The 15,185-nt window shown below is 41.4% G+C and overlaps 1 long non-coding RNA gene across 2 annotated transcripts; it reads left to right on the top strand.

Annotated features, from left to right (window-relative positions):
* Positions 1 to 6,777: 6,777 nt before the first annotated feature.
* Positions 6,778 to 10,270, top strand: LOC146375325 (uncharacterized). 2 transcript variants are annotated; one of them, XR_014801953.1, is made up of 3 exons: positions 6,778 to 7,458; positions 8,185 to 8,342; positions 8,776 to 10,270. It is a non-coding gene; the product is annotated as an uncharacterized LOC146375325 (long non-coding RNA). The 2 variants fall into 2 exon arrangements; XR_014801952.1 differs by lacking the exon at positions 6,778 to 7,458 and having other exon boundaries at positions 7,465 to 8,342.
* Positions 10,271 to 15,185: the final 4,915 nt, after the last annotated feature.

Genomic DNA, 15,185 nt, shown 5'->3' on the forward strand with positions numbered 1-15,185 from the left:
AGGACACACCAACAGCTCAGATTTGTAGAACTATTTAAACAAATGTCTTCTGAATATTCAATTTAGGTTCACAGTGGGAGGGTGGGAGGTGTCGTGGAATTTTTTAAATAAAGTCTGCAACACAGAAAGAGCTGTGATCAAGCTATTTATTACTGCGCCAACACACATCAAACATCACAGTTCAGTCATGTCAGCGCTGCCGCAGAAGTGGTGCTCCTACTCCTTTATGCATTCCAAGGAAGAGGGAGGAAGTTACAAACTGATCCTACCACACTTCACGTGCCTCGCTATGAAACCTAACCGATCAATGGTTAAGCTGTTTTGTGCCCTTGGCCTTATCAGCACCTGTAAAGGGAGTTGTTTTCTCAAACTGCTGACGCTGAAGTAAGTTCATCTAGTTTTAGAAACTTTCACTGAACAGTCTATAACAGTGTCACAACTAAGCATATGCATAAGCACTTAAATACTTTAAATGAGAATAACAGAAAATTTCTATTAAAAAGGCTAGAGCCTGTCCCAGTAGTCATAGGTAGAGCACACCTGGACAGGTCACCAGTCTGTCAGAGGACTAACACAGAGACAGACATCAGAGTAACAAATCTATTTAAAATTAATGTAAGTTTGCTGCAGCTGTATGTATGAACATGTGTTTCTGTGCTCACAGTCCACCTCTCAGGAAGCTGCAGTTCACTTTTAGTCAACTTTAAACAGACCTCACAAAAGGCTGATGTGGCTGGATCAGTAGTCTGATTTAAGTACGATAGCTTTGGCCAGGGATTAATCTGGTGCATCGCTTCACTGCAGTCTTACGTATTTTCCCCACACCTGAATAAAAAATACTGATATATACAAATAACAGCTTCAGCTGATGCAGCCTGACTCAATCCTAGATGTTCAGCACACAGAGACACAGAGGTGCCGTTTAAAGTTTAGTGTTAACCTGAGTCACTGATCATTTGCAGTATTACAGAGTCTGGCAGTCTTTGCATGATGTCCACGTCACTGTACGTTTCTAGCTGACTCTCAGGTGTGACAGGTGTGCCAGCAGGAAAGAGTAATAATAACCTGCATCCTGAGGTTTGTCATGCAGGATTAAAGGAGCCAGGCTTTGTTCACACAGCTAGGATTGTATTTTACACTGACCCTGGGTCAGTATAAGTATCATACAGTTTAAACGAAGCACTGAAACTTGCACATATTTATTACAGATGCACTGAAGCTAATCGAGATATTTGCTGTCAGTCTGTGGCTGCGATTAAACACTTTACTGGAAACTTTATTAACTAGTACCTTCATCAGTCATGACAGAAGCTAATATTTCTGTGCTAACATCGTTTAACCAGTAACAGCTTTCCTCCAATATAAGCTAACGTTTACACCGTAACTTTAAGCTAGCACCACAAAGACGGTAAAACACGTAATAATATCTACAAATGCATCTTAAAGCTGTTATATTAGCACTCGGTGTATTACTAAGATAACCACATTAACATTACTGACACTCGCTGACTTTTAATAGTCATTCTATAAATGCTGTCCGTTTAAATGGTCTTACCTGTACACACTGCATATCCACCGGATTCCAGCCAGAGTGGATTCTGGAGTCTTCCCACGCTCCTGTTAGTGATCCTCCATCTGGATGGATGAGAACAACCTTCTGAACAATCTAGCAGGAGATGGCCCATATCTATGGGACTGATTTGTGCTAATAACGCCCATTGTATGGACTGATAACAGCCGAAGCGGGTGAATAAAGTCACCCAGTAGCTAGCTGTGCCATTACCCAGCATACATCACTCCCTCCATAAATGCAATAAACGATAGAAAAGTATCGTTCTACCTGTTTTTCAGGTAGTTGTTTACATTATATAATTTATTGTGTTCCGTATACGTCACTACAATGTGATTTGGAAAATGTCTAAATATACCGACAACAGGCACTTCCGCGGCAATCTCTTCAATCGGAGGAGCCTTCACGTCAATTCCCGACGCGAGGGGGGTACCCTGCGCGTCCATAAGCGAAGCAGAGGGAGCCTGACCATGCGTCACACGTTTGACGAGTTGGGAGTGAGAACGTGTTGGACGATGACGTACACCTAAAAGAGCTCAAAATCAGAAAACGTTGCTCTAAAACATGTTGACATGGTAAATGAACAATAATCAAAATTGATCATGCAAACTGAAAGACTACTTACTATGTTTCTCTTGTTACTTCATTAGCCTCAGTGTTCTCAGATCATTCTTTACATAAAAGCACCCAGTTGTCTTGCAAAGAATGTGTAGGATTAGTGAAATCACACACATTCAAAGATACTGGTAGTTATTGTTTCAAATGCCTATTTCATGACAACCAGGCTAAATTCATCGAAAGAGATGATGAAAGAGATTATCTGGATGCTGAAATGATTGTTAAAATACATTAGGCCAATAATAGTAGACCTGTGCTACATTTGTCCAGCTAGGCAACACATATTTCTGCATAAGAGATACATGAGACACCCTTTAAATAAGCAAATTTCATGTTTAAAACATGGAAATGCAGCCAAAATGGACCATACAATGGCCTCAGTGAACACATCAGCACATAAGTAGAGATGAGGAAACTCAATCACATTAGATATTAATATTACTATGAGTAAATTATATATATTATATATTCTGTTCCATGGTTTAAAGAATACAATGTGATAATCAGACATGAGAACGCTGTTTCCAGTTATACAAATTTATTTTATTTCACTATTAAAGAAGCCAATTATGTGAATAAAAGCTCACCACAAGAACATCTCCCAACCCAGTCTTACAAAGTTGCAGTTACAATAAAAACTGGGTATGGAACATGAACTGTTGGTGAGCTAAAAAACAATCCTGGTGCTGATGCTTGTCATTGAACGTTTTGGACAGAGCTCTTGATTGAAATGCCTACCGTTGTGTGTAGGCATTTCAGTCCAGATGTTATGGAGTTCAGTTCAGCTAAGATGTATTTCTAAAGCACCGGATCGCAAAAATAGCCGCTTCTCGGCTGTTTATATTGTAAGGTAAAGACCATACAATATAAGAGAGAAAACCCCCCAACAATCAGATGATCCCCTGTGAGCAAACCCTTGATGACAGTGTCTGTGAAGGTTATCAGTCATCAAGGCCATAGTAGTCTAAGGAGCTTGGAAAGAAAAGCGCCTGGACTTCTTTAAGTTAAAGAAGTCCAGGCGCTTTTCTCCAAGCTCCTTAGACTTGGTGACGGTGGGAAAGAAAAACTCCCTTTTAACAGGAAGAAACTTTCGGCAGAACCAGGCTCAGTGAGGGGCGGCCATCTGCCTCGACCGGTTGGGGGGGGGCACAGCTGTTATAACCCCTGACGCAGCATAGCTTCTAATTCTGAAAGATACGTAAATACCTTAAACCTGCACTCTATGCAGGACACCAAGTGATGACACGACTTGCAGTACTATAGGAGTCTATGCAGAAACAGTTTTCTCTCTTGAATCTCTGTAATTTTTTTGCTACTGAGTGTCTGGGTGCAGTCACTCATTTTGGGCCAATTAAATCAAATGAATTGAACCTGCGTTAACCAGGTTTAATAGGGAGGGCCAAAGTCGTAGTTGTGCTAAATTTCCTCGAATTCTCCTCGGAGATTTTCGAGTAGCTTCCTTTGTTCTTGAAAGTTCTTTTCCATTTGTCTCATCGCTTCCCGTCCATTCCACATCTTTTTGGTAAGGTCACTAACCTTATTTTCTAAGGCCTTATTTTCTTGTTTGAGTATGTCAACTTGGACATCGTAGTTGTTTATCAGATTGTTATGTTCTTCCTGTGAAACTTTGGGAGTCTGAGCTTGGGTTTGCAACGCCATGTCTTCTGTTTTCAAGGCTTCCTGTACATCACACAGATTTTTCTTGACCTCTTCAAGCTCTCTTTTCACTGCCTCAAATTCATGGCACAACAACTCCTTTTCTCTGTTGGTCACGTTAAAATCATGTTCGGAGTCTTTCTCAGTGGCTTTGAAGATCCGTGATTCTCCTTTCACACCCTCATCGTGTGGTTTCAGTTCTTTTTGAGAATCACCACTCCTTTTGGAAAGCTCCTGGAGGTCCTGTTCAAGAAGTTCGTTATGCCTCGATATGTCAATTTCACGTGCAACGCATTGGAGTTCCAGGGTCTGTCTGAGCTGTTCACTGTCCGTTGTTTTGTTTTCCTCATTCATGATCCTTTTTCTTTCTCCACTCTCTTGTAACTCTTTAAAGGCTGTGTTTGCCTGATGGAGTTTATCTTTAACAGCCCGTATTTCCTGTTGCATGTCATCTTTTTCCTTTTCAAAGTCCCTTTTCAGCTCTCTGATTTCTGCCTCCATTTCCTGCATCACCTCTTTCTGTTGCTGGATCTCTTTGGTTTTGGAGCTGTTTAAATCCTTTAGAATTTGGTTCCAATATTCCAGGTCTTGAATTTTGAAGTGAATTTTTTCATTCTCTAGTTGCAGGTCTCTTTTCCTCTTGTTTTTAGAGAACCCACTTCGTTTGAAGAGAACTTCAATGTTTTTTTGGAGAATTTTGTTCTCATTTATGAGCTCTCTTTTTTGCTCCTTAAGGTCGGCGTTCTCGACTTTAAGGTCACGTATGGTAGAGTTTTGTTCTTTGAGAGTTTTATTCTCATTTTTCAGCTCTTTGATTTGCTGGTTAAGTTTTTCGTTCTCTGCTCTCAGGTTGCACACAACAGGATTTGACAGACTCATATTTCAAATTGAAGTTGATGTTAAATCTCTGTACTAACTAAAAGATTTTTTAAAAATACGGTCAACTGTGTCAGAAACTGAAGTTTCGAGTAGTTTAACTGCCTAGTGAATTCTTCCACTATCTTTGAAAGACTGACAAGAATGAGAACCTTTCCCCTCTTTAAGGGTTTTAGTGTGCTGATGTCATAAAGAAGATCAGAGATCAAAGGGATTCTGGTGGAATGTCACTGTGTCTGGTCTGGGCAGTTCTGAATTGAATAATAACAAAATGCAGATTGATGGTAATTGTAACTGATAATGGTTACATGAATTATAAACACCCAATAAATATTATTTAGAAATCCAAACTGTGGTGGAGGTGTGGTCCCTGGCTCAGCCGCAGGGGAGGAGTGATGCAGTGAGCTCAAGGGGGCGGTGCCAGGGAGGCTGCAGGGACAGGTGGTGATGATCTTCCTAACGAGGTTTTCCTTTTTATATAGTCAAGCCGGAGACCAGAGTGAGCAGGAGCATGTGCAGAAGACCAACCGGAGAGTTGGTGAACAGGTTGGCAAACCATGAAAGCCATATGTGTGGTGCTTAAACAAACACTCGTCCAGAGTGATCAACATAACAGTGTGTCGGGTTGACTTTTATACAAACAAACCAAAAAGAACAAAAACATGTCATTGTGAAGCTTTGGCAAATACTAGATTGGTCAACTGATGTGCCGTAAGCATCTGTCAGGCTCTCTGACAGTTAGTTAGTGTTGCCTACAGTTAAAATATGTAATTGTGGTGAAGAGTTAGTATGATTTTACATAAATGGAATCCACATTTAGGAGCCCTTCAGTAAATCCAGGCCAAGCTAAGAAGATGAGCAATGGGAGAAAGACCAAGGACAGAACACATGGAGATGACTGACCAGCGAGCTTTTAATGCTTAAACCTCGTCAAAGTAACTTTTTGTTGTGACTAAATTGTAAAGAGGGATGTGTGTGTATAGAAAGATGGCTGTTAGAGTAGCAGATGTTTAATTTTGTCTAAATTCACTATTAATTCAACACGTTCTCACTCCCAACTCGTCAAACGTGTGACGCATGGTCAGGCTCCCGCTGCTTCGCTTATGGACGCGCAGGGTACCCCCCTCGCGTCGGGAATTGACGTGAAGGCTCCTCCGATTGAAGAGATTGCTGCGGAAGTGCCTGTTGTCGGTATATTTAGACATTTTCCAAATCACATTGTAGTGACGTATACGGAACACAATAAATTATATAATGTAAACAACTACCTGAAAAACAGGTAGAACGATACTTTTCTATCGTTTATTGCATTTATGGAGGGAGTGATGTATGCTGGGTAATGGCACAGCTAGCTACTGGGTGACTTTATTCACCCGCTTCGGCTGTTATCAGTCCATACAATGGGCGTTATTAGCACAAATCAGTCCCATAGATATGGGCCATCTCCTGCTAGATTGTTCAGAAGGTTGTTCTCATCCATCCAGATGGAGGATCACTAACAGGAGCGTGGGAAGACTCCAGAATCCACTCTGGCTGGAATCCGGTGGATATGCAGTGTGTACAGGTAAGACCATTTAAACGGACAGCATTTATAGAATGACTATTAAAAGTCAGCGAGTGTCAGTAATGTTAATGTGGTTATCTTAGTAATACACCGAGTGCTAATATAACAGCTTTAAGATGCATTTGTAGATATTATTACGTGTTTTACCGTCTTTGTGGTGCTAGCTTAAAGTTACGGTGTAAACGTTAGCTTATATTGGAGGAAAGCTGTTACTGGTTAAACGATGTTAGCACAGAAATATTAGCTTCTGTCATGACTGATGAAGTTACTAGTTAATAAAGTGTTTAATCGCAGCCACAGACTGACAGCAAATATGTCGATTAGCTTCAGTGCATCTGTAATAAATATGTGCAAGTTTCAGTGCTTCGTTTAAACTGTATGATACTTATACTGACCCAGGGTCAGTGTAAAATACAATCCTAGCTGTGTGAACAAAGCCTGGATCCTTTAATCCTGCATGACAAACCTCAGGATGCAGGTTATTATTACTCTTTCCTGCTGGCACACCTGTCACACCTGAGAGTCAGCTAGAAACGTACAGTGACGTGGACATCATGCAAAGACTGCCAGACTCTGTAATACTGCAAATGATCAGTGACTCAGGTTAACACTAAAGTTTAAACGGTACCTCTGTGTCTCTGTGTGCTGAACATCTAGGATTGAGTCAGGCTGCATTGACTGTGGGACTTTAATGTGTTAAAAGCAGGTTGAAGACGGCTCAGAAACATTTGAAGATTAAAATTTAGCATTGTGGCTGCTGGTGGCTTGTAAAGCCTCTACTCAGCTGTATTTTTGTTACTAATTTATGTTTGTTGTTGTTTAACACAGATTTCAGAAGAGCAACTATGCTTAATAGTTTAACTAGATTTCATTTGTCAGTGTGGGACTGCTGAGTCACCTGAAGAACTCATTTCATTCATTCTCCACATGATGTTCATTTACAGAAATGTTTCACAGGAACTGATTTCTCCCAAAGGTTGAACTAGTGTGTTTCCATAGATTACCTCTGTATGAATGTACTTCTTAAATGAAGGCAAGTGTTTGTCCTTTTTTGTTCCTCAGGTACAGTACGTGATATCAAGGGCAGGCGGTCAACACTGGGGGTAGACAAGAAGCAGACGTACTTCCAAGAGGGAGCTGCAGTGAGGACACAGCCAGGTCACTGAGGTCAGAGGTCAGAATCTGAAACAGCTCAGGTTTATATTTTAGAGGTTATAAAAAATCAAAATGTATTTATAAAGAAACCTTTAAATAATAGTCATAATTATGATTATTATAAGAAATATCAAACATTTAAGTGGATTTTCTGTTACACATATTGTGTTAGCCCTGCAATAAACTGGCAGCCTGTCTTTGTCCTGTATCAGCTGGGATAGGCTTCATCCTCCCGCAACCCTGAATTGGATACATTGTATTCCAATTATGTAATCTGATCATTTACAAACTCAAGGTATCTAATCAAAATGTAAGTAATAATTATAAAATGGGAAAGCAGAAATAAGTGTGACATGAATGTAAATGTGTGAGCTGACATAGAGGACAGCTACATGCAGTCAGAAAAACCTTTGTTGTCAAGTTTGCAGGTATATCAGCACGAGACATTCTTACATAGAAGAGACTGTTAAAGTCTCTAACTCAGTGAAGCATTATTGGTCCCGTCTGTTTGGATAAATATAGTAAGTTGATGTATGTCCATTTATTGACACATTTTCTTAAGTGCTTATCCAGTTCAGGATCACAGTGGAGCTGCAGCTGGATATGTTCACTAAATAAACCTTACAAAAGTTAACACTAAACCTGCATCCATGTACGTTGTTGTCCACAGGATGAGAAAATCAAACTGGAAGACTGTGGAACATGTTAATAAATGTTTGTGTGTTTATGCCTGTGTCTTTCACAGGAGGCGCTGGAAGGTTTCCCTAATAGTTCCTGGTGAATCAAAGCAGAACCATAAAGGTTGCTGGACTGCATGATGGCCTTACCCCTGAGCAGTCATCCTGTTAAAGGAGGAACCACTTAGAAGCTGTTTTCAAAGTAGCTGAGCAGATTTCATCTCAAGTAAGCAATTAACTGTTTGTTCGTTTGTTCTGCCACTTAAAGAGCATTTAAGGACGTCTTTTGAGTGTCCAGTTGAATTAATTCTACTGGCTCTCATGGTCATTTGTTATTATAGACATATTTTTCATGTTCATCCAGCTATTTAGTAAATTCTATCTATTTAGTAATATCCGTCAGCTATAAAATGTAATATAAATATAAAAATATCTAAATATCTCCTGTCCTTTATGTTTTAATGATGTAAGACCAGACGTCTGTTATCGTGTTACATTAGCATTCCTCACATATCAATGAGATGCTGCACAGTACAATCCTACTGACACAGCAGAGGGATAACGACGGCTATTCAACATCGTTACACGACACATTCGAGCTGCATGACGCAGACAAAGTGACTAAATCATCTTTTTGTGGTTTATTGTCTTCAAACCAGCAGACAAAGCCGATGGCAGAAGATGTCAGAGAAGAACTTCAGGCCGTGGACTGAAAAGGTATTTTTTTCTTGTTATCAAAAGACATTTGGAGTGGCAGCTTCTACAACTGGTTGTGCTAAAGTAAAGCTTACAGTCTAAGAAATCACAGTGTTGATATTCAGCACAAAGAGAAAAGCTCACTTGTTTGAATTCATTTACAATCATAGTTTTATAAATTCTGACTGTAAACAGCTTTTACAGCTTTGATATTGTTTGACACTCGATATCAGGTGATAGGGTTTAATTTAAAGGTTTCTGTGTCCCAATGAGCCATTTACACTGATCAGTGTCAGTTTAACTGTAACACATTCATTATTTAGATTCAACAAAGAAATAACTGAATGTAAAAAATGGCAGCCCTCAGGCCAGGTTTATAGAGATATATGCATGCATTATGAAATTTATGTATCCCAGATCATTGTTATTCATCTAGTCATGGCAGACCTACCTCTTCCTCCCAAGTTAACTGCAACCCAAAAGAACTAGTGGGGCTATTTACACACTCACAACCAGTGTGGGGTAAAAAGAGCCACCAAAAAGCTGTCAGCCACAGATGTGCTATAAGAGTTAGAAACTCTACTTATGGAGAAACTTTCTAAGTCTAACAGAGGACAGGTACTCCTGCCCAAATAACATGATATAACCCCACATACAGCCCAGCCATAAAATGAACCAAGTCATTTAGTTAAAGACAGCATGGGACCAAATGCATGTAACCAGCCTGCATCAACCTGACATTTCTTCCTCCTGAATTAAATGAATGAATGGATGAAAGTTAAATGACTACAAACCTAAAGCCACTAGTTCCCACACTGGAGCTCCCTGACACTGTGTGTTAACCGTATTTAGCTTGTATCAACAGTTGTAACAGGCTAAGCCACCTGAGACACTGCATTGAATGATTGTTCCTGTCTTAATGATTTCAGCTGACTGGTTTCAGCTCAGATGTTCTGCTTTTTCCTTTCAGTAGATCAAAGCAGCTCGTGCTCCTTCTGCTTCCAATTTAGAAGAAGAAGAAGAAGGCGAAGGCTTCAGCGAAGTGGCGTTCATGGTCTCAGTGAACAGTCACGGTCACACACTGCATGTGGTTTTAAAAGCAACATGTCTGTTCACCACAACAATGGAGATGTGTAATATTAGTGCAGCTACGGTTTGTTTTTGAACATCAGTTCTGTTTTCTACTTTGATCACTTAGACCAAAAAAGTGTTGTTTTCAGATTCTTTCTTTTACATCTATAAACCACCTGTTCATTTTTTTATTACAATTAGTTTCACATAAATGTTAGTGTTTCCTTTATGATCTTTTAATGCTTACACTACACTGTACATGTCTACATTAGAGACATTTCTGTTACCTGTTTCTGTTGACTCAGAGTTGTGAAATGTTCTTTTATTTGATGCACAATATGAAGTTCATAATTTTCTTGCAAATAAAACTCTAATGACAAACATGAACAGCTGTGCTTATTTCTGAGACATGAGTTTTGAATGTGTTCATATTTAGACAGTGTGCATCTGTATGCTGAAACTGTAATGGTGAACCTGAGGTGATGGTCAACAGAAGGCAAATATATATCAATATAAAACAATATTGAAGTAATGTCTTTACCCTCTGCAGCGTGTGGACGCTGTGCACGCAGTCACCTTATTCACTGTAGTAAACATGCACCGCTAGCTCACGTGACTGACTGTCTCCATGGTTACATCGTATATTATTAGCTATGTAAACAGCTTCCAAAGATACCGCCATAGCTCTCTGCAGCTGTAACACTTAAACACTTTGCAAATCATTTCACGTGTTTGATAGTTATGAAGACAGAATATGTTTTTAAGGTCATGCTAGGCGGTTGCTATGGTGGTTGCTGTGGACTTGGGTGGACCGCGTCCGATTCCTGTTATTAGCTGTCCGCCGTAGGAAGTCTGCGTTCCATTTACAAGTAGTGACAGTCTGCCGCAACTCGAACTCAAACCCCGCTTTGTTCTTTAATTATAGGCCTTTTATAGCCGTTCATGACACGCACACACACACATAAAGCACTTTGCCTCACCATGAGAATGCAAGTTTACCTAACCTAACCTTTAAAGTATCTGATATAGGATAGAAAAATGAAGCAACCAGAGATTTAATGATGAAGACTCTGGGTTCTGTAGTTCACGTTTTACAGTCCTGAATGACTCTTTGCATATGATTTATTGAAGAGGAGTTTAGAATGCACTTTACATTTAGACTGTTGCTGTTTCATTTTTTACATTGTTGCCGTGTTATGTCATGAATAAGGTTCACCTGCTGGGGGTTTGATGGATCAGCTGGACAATACAGTCAAAGACAGACTTCATTCATCATATGCAAGAATCCTAGTTGGATTTTTGTTGTCACTCATGTTTTTGAACCAAATATTGAAAACAATTCTGACAGACTGGATACCTGGTCAGGGTGTACATTACCTTGTACTCAAGCATCCCAGGACAGAGCCCTGCCCCACCATGAGCCTGGGTGGATACGTGGTTATTAATATAAGGACCAATACTGAATATGAATATTTCATGAAAATTGAATTATAATACAAATTAGTAATAAGGGTTTCTCTGCGCCCTTATCTACCCCATACTCAAAGAGCTGCGGGCAGAGAGGGTGACAGGAGAGGATGGCACTGAAGAGAAGATGCTCGGTTTCTGGAGTCTCCTGGTCCTGTCAGTATTAGTAGGATGCATCTGCTGTGTCTTCTCGTGGATGCTCACCTACCTTGACTCGTCCCAGCCTGGTATGGATTTCCCAACACTGCGGACAGTGGCCCACGTCAGAGACGTTTAATATTGATTACATATGTCTGAATTGCTAACCCTAACCCTAACCCTAGCTCAACAGACCACAATGCCCTGGACTGTCAGTATTATTACACGCTGTGAACATAAGTACCTTTGATCACTGTTGTAGAGACCCACCTTTTAGCACATCCCAGCACACCCACTCACTTCACCAGATGCACCTTGTTTAGTTCTCTCACCTTTGATTGGGTGTGGTGCTTGTCCTTAATTGCACTCACCTGTCACACATTATATAAGGACTGCATTCACTTTAGGCTCACTCCTTCTTCACTCCCACACGGGGCGGCAGCAGAGGTTCTGTTCTGTTCTGGTTTTTCTTATTTTATGTATTGTTTAAGGTAATGAGTAACTTCTCTGTTTTCTTTCAGCATTGGCAGTCCATGTGTGTCTTTCTTTCCTTCCTTCTTTGCTTTATTGATTTGAGAATAAAAGGAGAACCCTGTGAATGATTAGATGACTGCTTATTCTTATCCTAATCGGATGAGCCCATGATGCTGATTACTCAACCCTGAGCCTTCTTTTCCTTCATAACATGGTCCTCCGAGCCGGAGCAGTGTTAGCGTCATGGATTCAAAGCAGCCATTGACTGAAGGTTTGAGAAGATCCAGTCGTGATAGTCGACCTCCTGCCCACCTGCAGCAGTATGACGTTCAGTATCATGGAAGTAGAAGAGCTACATGTGAGACAGAGAGTCAAACCGAATGCCAGCATAGTGACAAAGACACACATGGGCTGCAGGATCCTGTCGGAGAGTCAGAAAGTCAACCAGAGACCCGCCCTGCTCCTTTACCTACCAACCAAGATGAGGTCATGAGGGAACTCCTGACGACGATGAGGGAGATTAGGCAATTTATGATTCAATCATCTCCTTCCCATTCTCGTAGCTCCAGATCTTCAATTCGCACTGTCTCATCTGATGGAATCAGATCTTCTGTATGCAGTTTACGAGCCAGTCCTCAAACACATCAACAACATGAGCAGCTCCCAGTGATTGATACAGCAACCTGTCAATCACCCTTCCAGCCCCCACAGATTAGCCGTCAGTCTGGCTTAGTTACAGCTGCCAGCCCTCCTTTACCTAATTCAACAATATTAGATGCTGCAGTCCCTTCAACTGGTTTACCTAGACCAGTCCTTGCTACAGAAGATGAGACTCCCTTTGATTTCCTGGCCTTATCACAGCAGGATCCCCACCAGGTCTCATGTGTTCAACCTGCTGTTCCTTTAGCTGAAGACCCTGTTCAACCTCTCATTTGCATATCTGACCACAAGTATTGCCCTCCTCTAGAGCAGCAACCAGCTACATCCAATGCCTCACATGAACAGAAACCTTTGATACCTGTTACTGCTAGCTCGGGTCACTCCTCTAGCACGAGAACACATGTATATAAGCTTGAAGGTCCTTCGTTTCCAGACCTTAGTAGAGAAGACGAAATGCAATACAGGATGTTACGGATGGCCCTTACAAACCTTCTTGATCCTCATGAGACAGAGCACTTCAAATATCATGTCCTTCTTGATCACCTCAAAGTAGACCAAGCTAAACGATTAGCTCTTGCCTTTTCCTACGCTCCTGACCCATACACTCAAGCCATCAAAGCCCTTGATGAGCGTTATGGGCAACCAAGACAGCTGGCATTGAAAGAGCTAAAGAATATACTGGAACTGCCTCCTATCAGAGCAGGTGATGGTCAGAGTCTTGATAATTTTGCTCTTCGTGTACAGGCTTTAGTTGGGTTGCTTAGCACTATGGGAGAACAAGGACGTGCAGAACTAGATTGTGGCTCCCATGTTGATCGCTTGTTAGCGAAGTTGCCTGCAGAGCATTTCAGTCGCTTCAAACGGCACGTTTACAGGGAACAGGGAGAAATAACGTATACCTTGCCTTTGTTCTCATCCTGGTTGCAAATGGAATGCAAGTGTCAACCCAGAAAGGCCAGTCCTGTTTCATCCTTCAACCAGCCACAACCTGCCCCTAAGTACACCTCTCCACTTACAACAATATTACATGGGGCAAATACATCTGATGATCCTGTACAGGCAGCACCACCGATCATAACAACTAAGGCAACATGTGCATATTGCCGCTCACCTGAACACCACATTAGTAAGTGTCCCGAGTTCATTCAGAAGACAAAGGATGAGAAAATAAACTGGATAAAAGCAAACAAACGGTGTTGGCGTTGTGCTAGGACTCATCAGGCCGCAAAGTGTGACCTGAGGAAAGCATGTGCCACCTGTATGGGACGACATCTACAGATCCTATGTGATGTAAATAAGAGATCTACAACTGAATCTAATCCTGTAGTGAGGACACTGTACTTTGATAGACCTAGTGATTGTCCTAGTGTCCTTTTAAAGGTTGTGAAAGTGCTCCTGCGAAATGGCAAAAGAACTCTTGAAACATATGCAGTACTTGATGATGGCTCCCAGCGTACCATTCTTCTACCATCAGCGGCGCAGCATCTCAACCTAACTGGGGAAGCAGAGAGATTATCACTTAGAACTGTCCGTCAAGAAGTTGAAACTATTCAAGGTTCTTCCGTAAGTTTCAAAATCTCACCCATCGCACACCCAGAGAAAACCTACACAATTAATAATGCCTTCACTGCAAGTCACCTAGCACTTTCAGACCACACCTACCCTGTATCATCTCTCCAACGGAGATACAAGCATCTTCAAGGTATCCCATTACCCATTATTAATAAAGCAGCGCCACTCCTGCTCATAGGCTCAGATCATACTCACCTCATCACGCCTACTGCTCCATTGAGACAGGGACCATATGGGTCTCCTGCAGGAGTTAAAACCCAATTAGGATGGACACTTCAAGGTCCGATCACAGATTTTCAGCCCCAGAGCAGTACAGAGCATGTGCAGTGTTTGTTCACATCTCTCAGTTCATCTGCAGACGTACTGCGTTATCATGTTGAGAAGCTATGGCAACTAGACACTTTACCTGAATACAGTGAGAAATCTGTGATCCGATCAAAGCAAGATCAACTGGCACTGGAACTCCTTGAACAGGCCACAAAAAGGGTTGAGATCAATGGTGTTAATCGCTACGCCACTCCTCTTCTTCGGATGGCAAACTTTCCTCCTTTGAATGTCCCTCCAACTGTAGTCATGTCTAGACTCCGCAACACTGAGGCTCGGTTAGCTAAAGATCCTGACAAAGCCATGTCTTACAAGGATCAGATTTTGAAATTGGAGCAAGCAGGCTATGTAGTTAAACTTAGCCCGGATGAGATGCACAATAGCAAAGAAGCCTGGTATATTCCTCATCATATGACAAGTCACAACAATAAAGATCGCATAGTCTTTGACTGCTCTTTCACATTTCAAGGTCAGTGTCTCAATAAGTACCTATTGCCAGGACCAATCCTTGGGCCAACACTTCTCGGTGTTTTGTTGCGTTTTAGGCAACATTCAGTGGCAATAAGTGGCGACATCAAAGGCATGTTTCACCAAGTCCGTCTTCTGCCTCCTGATAAACCACTCCTCCGATTCCTGTGGCGTGACATGAGCAAAGCAGCTCCCCCTT

The sequence above is a fragment of the Perissodus microlepis genome, chromosome 13 (genome assembly GCF_051167445.1).
Source record: "Perissodus microlepis isolate ML-2025 ecotype Zambia chromosome 13, ASM5116744v1, whole genome shotgun sequence".
NCBI classification, from domain to species: domain Eukaryota; kingdom Metazoa; phylum Chordata; class Actinopteri; order Cichliformes; family Cichlidae; genus Perissodus; species Perissodus microlepis.